This window comes from Ursus arctos, unplaced genomic scaffold (assembly GCF_023065955.2).
Source record: "Ursus arctos isolate Adak ecotype North America unplaced genomic scaffold, UrsArc2.0 scaffold_6, whole genome shotgun sequence".
NCBI classification, from domain to species: domain Eukaryota; kingdom Metazoa; phylum Chordata; class Mammalia; order Carnivora; family Ursidae; genus Ursus; species Ursus arctos.
The window spans coordinates 43648354-43656888 of NW_026623078.1; the positions used below are offsets into that span (position 1 = coordinate 43648354).

At 38.1% G+C, this 8535-nt stretch overlaps 1 long non-coding RNA gene across 5 annotated transcripts in view; it reads left to right on the plus strand.

Moving 5' to 3' along the window:
* LOC130542861 (uncharacterized) overlaps positions 1-8535 on the plus strand; it is a 60134-nt gene that overhangs the window by 6564 nt on the left and 45035 nt on the right. For 2 of the 5 annotated variants that reach the window (XR_008957709.1, XR_008957708.1), the window contains exons 3-4: positions 3084-3655; positions 6742-6940. This is a non-coding gene — a long non-coding RNA (uncharacterized LOC130542861). The remainder of the gene's footprint in view (positions 1-3083; positions 3656-6741; positions 6941-8535) is intronic. The other 3 variants (XR_008957707.1, XR_008957705.1, XR_008957706.1) reach the window with 2 other exon arrangements.

Genomic DNA, 8535 nt, shown 5'->3' on the forward strand with positions numbered 1-8535 from the left:
TCCTGCCTTCAGAAGTACAGTCTAATTGTGAAGAAGGGAACATTAACTCAATTACAATCATGGGTAATGGGTGCATCAGAGTGGTGTCAAGAGGTTTGGGATGGCAAGGGCAAGGCTGATGATTCCTGATGGCTGGCCATTTCCAACACGTGTTCTTTCTTCTGTTCCTGGGTTTCCTTAATTCCAGGAGCTAGTTGTGAATATAACCAGTCTTCCTGTATAACTCCCTCTTGTCTGTCATTACAGTGGTGATGGGAAATGCTATAATCTTTTCCAGCCTTGATCTGCCATCATTTTGCTCACACACCTGTGCCTCCTTTACCAAGTGTCCATTTTCCTGAGGAGTATATCTCCAGCCTCCCTCTCCTCTTACAATGCTCTTCAATACATATTTGACCCAGAAGAAGTGAGCCTTGATGGAGGTGACAGGTAAAAATGAGTGGAAAAGGGGGAAGCACCCACTCATATCAGCTAAGTAACTGTTTAGCTAATTCCCACTCACAGTAAGAAAATGGGAAATTATAGGCTGATGCTACAGTTATAATTTCCAGTCCAGAATAGAAGATTTGATGTTTCTAATTTCAAGTATTTTTAATTCTGTGAAAACAGTGTATCAAGGTTCAATTAGAAAACTATTGTTCATTCATGATAGTGGGGGAAAATGCCAAGCCTCGCAGTTATAGTTCTGTTACTATACAAGTAGATGTACACACGAAGTGTGGCTCAGTCTAGCCACCACATTGATTAACACCATATCGGATATTAGGGAGACAAATGAGTATAAAATATTATGTTTAAAGTTTTGTTTAGAAAGTAAGGAAAAGGAAAATTCAGAATACCCTATTGCCAATGAGCCTTGTTTCCCAGTATAGAAAATATGATCAGAGACTAATATTATTTCTGTAGACTTAATCTATTATTTTTAGGCACACATACACAGAATTTTATGATTTCTAACATTTATTAAATACTTGCGGCTTTTCAACTGTTCTCATAAGTGAAGATTTATGAAGAAACTAAGATTAGAGAATATTTTTAAGATTTGGATTTGTATCAAGATCATTTGTTTCATCTATTAAGTATGAGTTCAGGAGGAAAGGCATACTCTGCTGACCTCCAGGCATAAAGTGACCCAGCTGGCTGATTTTTCTTTTGCCTCATCTCTTCGTGTCATTCTCTCTCAAATCTGTCCTCCTATTTGAAGAGGAAGAAGAGAGCCATCTCCCTTGGAAGAGGAGGATTCATCTTCAGTTAAAAGAAAGGAATTAAAAAAAAAAAAAAGGCATAGACCGGCTCGTTTGTTAAACCACCAAATAACGTCTTATTCAGTAATTACTTATTGGGAACATCTCTGATTCCAGATTTTAAAGGACACGCTGAGGGTGAGACTCCGCCATCACAGATCCGTCTTGCGGTGTGAGAAGCATAAGCAACGGTAGCATGGAGTGTTAGGTACAAGGGCAGCACAGAGGAAGGAGTGACTAAATCTGTCTGGGTCAGAGAGAGTTTTGCAGCAAAGGTGATATTTGAGCTGGATGTTGAAGGATGAGTATACATTTATTTATATCCTGCTTATTCCAAAAGGATTTAAGGGGCCTTATAGGAGTTGACCAGATAGTGGAGGAGTGGACTAGCATTTCAGACACAGGAAGTGCCAAAGCACAGAAGTGTGAAAGGGCACGATATGCTTGGGAAGTCGTGGGAAGATCTGAGGGCAGATGATGCATGGAGTACACATGTGAGCTGGGGGAAGGGAGACAGCATAACCATTGTGTCAGTCTCTAGCAGTAATTTGCAAACTTGAGCATGAATCTGAACCCCCTGGAGGCTTTTAAAAGCACAGATCCCTGGGCCCCATCCCCAGAGATTTTGAGTCTGCAGATTTGGGGTGAAAGGGCAAGAATTTACATTTTTTACAGATTTCCTAGTGATGTTGATGCAGCTGGTCCTGGGACCACACTTTCAGAACCACTTCTTTAGAGTTTGGATTTTATCCTATAGTCAATTGAGAGTACCTGGAATTTGTGTAGCTTAAGAAAGAAAGAAAATCAGATTTGGATTTAGAAGGTTTACTGGCAGCTGTGAGGGGAATGAGAGAGGGAAACTACTTGGCAGATTATTTCACATGTCCAAGAGACAAAGTAAATGGACCTCAACCCATTTATGGAAAGATAAAATACACTTGAGAATGTCTAGAGGCATAATCAAGGTTACTAGGAATGTTTGAGTATGGGGAATGAGGGAAAGGGAAGGAATCTCAGAATGTTGATTGTGTTCCATAATGTAACTGAAATACTGTAAAATTTATGTATTCAAAGAATCACATGTTACTAAAATCTTTAAAATGGGGTCTAACAAATCATACAAAACTTCAGATGACTTTCTTGCAGTGTCATGTGTGATGTGTTTATAGTTAGAGAGGGCTTGGTCATAGTCATTCAGCAGTCAGTCATTCCTCAAAATGTGTGACATGAAGTCCACTCAGGTATGGTCAGGGCTTCCTAAGGCAGCATCATCTAGGTCTAGGGGAGCTGTTTACCCACTGTGCCCACTCAGAACATCAGAACTTTGGCTACAAGGATCAGGTGTGGTCTTTCTAGCCTCGATATACTCTTAGTAACTATATGAGTTTCCCCCCAATACATAGGACTTTGTAGATACAACATGAAGGATAAATTGCAACTGGCTGAAGCCATAAAATAGAAAGAGAAGTATAGATGGTAACTGGATCCGAAATTGAACCCATAATAACATTCAGTGAAGTTTTGATTTTAGCTTCAAATTTCTCTTTGCAACTGAGTCCTTAGCCAAGTGTGCCTGTTGTTCTGTTCTGTTCTCTTTTTGTTATTGTTCTTAAGGTGCCAGTTTCTGCTGACCCTGTTCTTGTGTTCTGTGCTGTTCTTTCCTCTTACAAGGCTGTTGAAATGGTCAGTTCCTTGTTCAAACCCTTTTTTATCTTTTTGCAATTTCTGAATGTTTCCATCAGTGTAATCTCTGCCAATGGCATTTCTAAGGAGGCTGCTTTGTTCAGTTCTCATTGCTAAATACTTACAACTCATTAGCTTCTCTTTGTTTTTTTGCAGCCCATTAACCCAGTATGTCTTTTGCATTGGACTCCGGCCTCTGTGTGCTGCCCCTTGCTAGTGATGAGGTAGGAGCAGGCCGGAGGAAAGTATGGAGTGGGATGGGAGTAAGGTGTCATATTTTGCTCCTTTTGAACTAGAAGAATAACTTTCAGATTGGGTGTAAACTGAAAACAAATCTCTCCCTTGGACAGAAATGTTGCCCTTTCTTTAACAACATTAAACATAATCTTTGGCTGTAGCCTTTCAGGAATTTTTCTGATTGACTATTTTATGCTCACAAATCATGTGGGAAACAAAAAAAAGCTTCATAGTCATTGTTGAGATTAAAGGGGTTCATGTTACTCCTTCTCACCACCTAAATTCTGAACTGAGAGACATACATGAGTCAGGAAAAGGAAGATCAGAACTTTAACTCTATTACTGGTAGGGGTGATGGGGATTCTTAGAGTGAAAGCCAAGGAATGACAAACTGCTGCCAGTCTAGTCCTCAGAACAGCCCACTAGAGGGAAAGTTGGAATCTGCAGCCCAGACACATTAGCCTAAGCCATTGGCTATCACCCTCCTTCAGGTAATTCCTTCCACCACTGTAGGGAAAGGTAAAGGGGTGGAGAGCAATAAGTCCAGATAAACACTCTTTCATAGAAACCAGGGGATGAATTACTCAAGACAGATATATTTTCCAATAAAGTTTTAGTGATAGTTCTAGGAAAATACTAATGACTTAACCGCACAGTGTCTAACAACTGACTTCTGAACAGTGTCAAAATAATCTCTTCCTTTAAAGTAACTAATGTCAAAGACATTAGGAATTTTTAAAAAATCAGGAAAGTTAATGTTTATTTTCCAGTCTACAAATGAAGATGACAAATGGTGTAATTAGATGCATAACTTGTGATAATTCCACCAGTGATCTATTTAATTTAAAAATATTTGATTTGGAGAGTTAAAGTTTTGTTTTTGTTTTTGTTTCTTAAGTTGTCACATGCTGTTGGTTATTCCCACTCCATTCCTCCACCTTCCACTAGCGCTAAAAGTTCTATCTGGGTGTGTGGCCGCCCCGCTAGAGAAGCTATTGCCCAGTCTCCCTTGCAGCTAGAAGTAGCCAAGTAAATAAGTTCTCAGCAATAGAATGGCAGAGAAGAAGTGATGCGTGCAACTCCAATCTCATTTGCTTAAAGGAAATGCCTTGTTCTCCACTTTCCCCTTCTTGGGCTAAGCTACTGAGATGACAGAGATCAGTGGCATCAGGGACCCTTAATGACCTAATGGACCAGAGCCTATCTACCAGCCTAGACTGCCCAGGCTGTAAGATGAGAGAGAAATAAATTTCTGCCTTTTTTAGGTCACTGTGTTTTTTGAGTCTCTTTTTAATGTCAGCTTAACATTTGTACCAACTAGTACAAATATTTATGTCTATTTTTGAAACTGTTAAAATATTCAGTAGGAAGAAATCTGCACAATTAGCTATTGTAGTGGGTTGAATAGAGACCCCCAAAAGATAGGTCTATCCAGAACCTATGAATGTGGGCTTGTTTGGAAAAAAGGGTGTTTGAAGATATAACAGATAAGAGACAGAAGAGGAAAATACAGAGAGAATCGGGAGGCCATGAGAAGAGAGGGAGGGGTACAAGGGATGCATCTGCAAGCCAGAGAATTCCTAGAGCTGCCAGAAGCTGGAAAAGGCAAGGAAGGATTCTCCGCTTTCACAGGGATGACCCAGCCTACACCTGTGAAGGAATAAATTTATCTTGTTTTTAAGCCAGTTTGTGGGGGTTTGTTAACAGCGGCCCTAGGAAACTAACACAGCTATCTAATAAAATTTGATAATGAAGATTAAGAAGGACATGGAGAAATTAAACAATCATTTCTTGATTTGTTATGAAATACTGAAAGGAGCTCTATGCACTAATATGAAAATGGTTCATTCATTTGTGAGACACCTTGGGGCACCTGGGTGGCTCACTTCATTAAGCACCCAGCTCTTAATCTCAGCTCAGGTCTTGATCTCAGGGTCCTGAGTTCTGGCCCCGTGTTGCTCCACACTGGGCGTGGAGCCTACTTAAAAAAAAAAAAAATTAGGGGCACCTGGGTGGCTCAGTCGGTTAAGCATGTGCTTTTGGCTAGGGTCATGATCCCAGAGTCCCAGGATTGAGCCCCAAATCAGGCTCCCTGCTCAGCAGGGAGTCTACTTCTCCCTCTGCCCCCTCCCCTCTCATGCTCTCTCTCCCACTCTCTCTCTCTCAAATAGATAAATAAAATCTTTAAAAAATATTTTTAAAAAAAGACACTTTCTGATTGCCTGACAGGTGAAGGGTATATAAAAATAAGAGAGACATTGTCCTAACCTTCAAGAGGTTCATAGTCTCCTTGGAAAGGATATATGAACATGGACAACACTGTTTGATTCATTTTTAAAAGAAGCTAAAAGGAAAAAAACTTTATGTCACAAATTTAGGCTATTTGGCAATGAGAAAACCTCCAATAGGCTTGTTGGACAAATAAGTTTGACCATCTAAGAAAATCAGATATTCAGTTTGTTGCACAGTGATCATACTATCTGGGAAATATGACAAAAACTGTAATAAAAATGGTTCCTGGTATTTCTAAAGCTTTCACTTTAAAAAAAGTTAGGAATATTATGCATCTGGACTCCTGTTTTTGTATCTTTATTACCTTGCAAGTAAGTTGATGAAATAATACACCCTTCTAACCAGTGAACATCTCCAATTTAGAATGTTTTAAAATTTTATTTATTTATTTATTTATTATTTATTTATTTATTTATTAAGTGGGCTCCACACCCAGCACAGCCCAACATGGGGCTCACACTTATGACTCTGAGATCGACACCTGGGCCAGAATCAATGTCAGACGCTAAAATGACTGAGCCACCCACTCGCCCCTAAAAATCTGCTTAAAAGGAAAATTTTTCTAGAGTAAAGAGAATTATTTGTAATTCCTCCTGATATCCCCAGTTTATGAAATATACTTTTCTGTGTTCGGCAACTCCATAAATCAGGGATTTATTTCAAAATTATGTCCAAAACAACAAAAATTGCTCTATAATCACACAGAAAGAATGCATTATTATTCCTTGGACTCCGTTTAGACTTTGGTATGAGCAATGCAAGATTCTCCCCTACATAGATAAACTACTAAACAATATGGAATCTATTGTCCAAGTCACCTCTAAATTTTATTTTGGAACCAAAGATTCCTACTAGATCCTTTTATTGGGAGGGACCTATTCCTTAATTACTCCCACTGTCTTCAATATGATATTGGTAATGTGAAAATCTGATTCTACCCCTTCCCCTAGTATTTTAATGTTTCGTATCATTTTTTAATTTTGATTCACTTATTTTTCACTCAACGCTGAACTTGTATGATATTTCCTTTTATACTAGGCAGTCTTATCTTGGACCCACAAAATGAGGATTTACCAAATAGGAAACATACTGAAATTAAGTATGCATAAAAATACTGGAAGGAAATACACCAAAATGCTATCCTTTGGGTGTTGGATTTATGAATGAGTTTTTAAAATCTCCGTAGTGCTTTCTGTCCTAACCTTCTATAATAAAAATTTAATTGATTTTGGTATTTGCTTATTTGCAATGTAAGGTATCAACTTTGTTCTACAAATGTAAATAGGTAAGAGGAGATTGCGGTGGGGTCTTTATCACCCATGCTCAAGTGAACACAGCTGGGCCCGAAGTTGTCTTCCAGGATCAGATGGAGAAGCTGGAGCATCCCATCTGAGAAATCCCTACTAAGGAATCTTTGCCTCTGCATGCTTGCAGGGCAAGAGTAGCTCTGTAGAGCTCTTCTCACCAAGCCATGAAGCATTCAGGTAAGAAGAAACCTACTTTCTAAACATTTTACTCAAACCAAATTCATTTTACGTAGGAAATATTTACAATGATATTGAGAAACTATAGTCCCGAAGGAAAACAAAAACAAATGGCATCACTGACATATTCAAGTTTAGCCTAAGTTTTAAAAAATGTAGGGAAGTTTCATTTTCATTTAAATGCCTAGGTATTTACTATAATCTTAGAATGTCATATGGTGTTACTAATTTATTAGGTAGAGACTAAGAATGTATTCATATGTATTTGTAGATACCTAGCATTTTAATGAATTGTCTTTTTTTCCCACTAAATTCTATATACAGCTAATCTCAGTAGTATTCGTTTTTGGTAATATAATGTTTGATAAACTGATAACTTTTGGTAGAGGTTCTATGAAATTAAAGTGGCCAGGAGCACTTTTTTATTTTAAACATGTGCTCAGGCAGAGGGCAAACAACAAAATCAGTTTTGTGTAGATGTTGCTGTTTCTTCACTCTGTCTGAATAAGATGTTCGTTGGACTTACAACCATTTTGCTTCCTGGTGTGAATCTTCTTTCATATTTTTTCATCCAAGTTTTCATATGGATGTTTTCAAATAAAATATGTAAGTGGAAAAATATGAAACCAGTAATATTGCTTTTCAAGTGTTCGGTGTCAACCTCAAAACACAAAAAAGAAAAAAAACAACGAATAAAGTTGTCCTGTGTTGTTTTTTCTTTAAAGATTTTACTAATTTATTTGAGAGAGACAGCATGAGCAGGGGTAGGGGTGGAAGGAGAGGGAGAAGCAGGCTCCCTGCTGACACAGGGCTCCATCCCAGGACCCTGAGATCATGACCTGAACTGAAGGCAGATGCTTAACCAACTGAGCCACCTAGGCACCCCAAGTTGTCCTCTGTTTTTAAGACTTACAACATTCACTTATAAAAACACTGATATTCTCAGACAAATAGAAAAATGTTCCCCTGGGTGAAACAGTATTTGCTATTGTAGGACATATAGTTACATCAAATGAGAAATAAGGGCAAGCATAGACAGATACTAAAGAAAAACTTCATTGTGCAAATGTTCTCAGAAATAAACTTGGAAAAACATACCTCCCTGAGTATAAATATTTCAGCTGAGTTTATGAAAAGGTGTTATCTGTTGAAGTCAGCAGAAATCATGCCTTCTTTGTAATTCTAGCTAAAAGATGGTTTTTTAATGATTGCTGAAGTCTCATAGAAAGGTCTATAATTTCTTGTCTTAATTACTTTAAGGAGGAGTTCTTGTTTCCATGTTCAGCTTTTCTGCAAATTAATATTTTAAAATACCAATTTCCTAAAAATGAGGGGATGATCATTATTTCGGTTGTAAACAGTTACACTATTTTCTTTTGCAGACCTGCCTTACAAATATTATGTGAGCATTTATGTGTTAGCATAACACCAGATAGCCTCATGTGATGTTTTAGTAATATCTGTACAGACATTTCATCTCTGGGAGATATTTCATCAGTCCATCATGGATCAACCCACTAGTAAACTATGCTTATTTGAAGCCGTCTGTTTTTAGCCTAATGATTTATCTAACTGACTTTTGGGGTCTGTTAAAG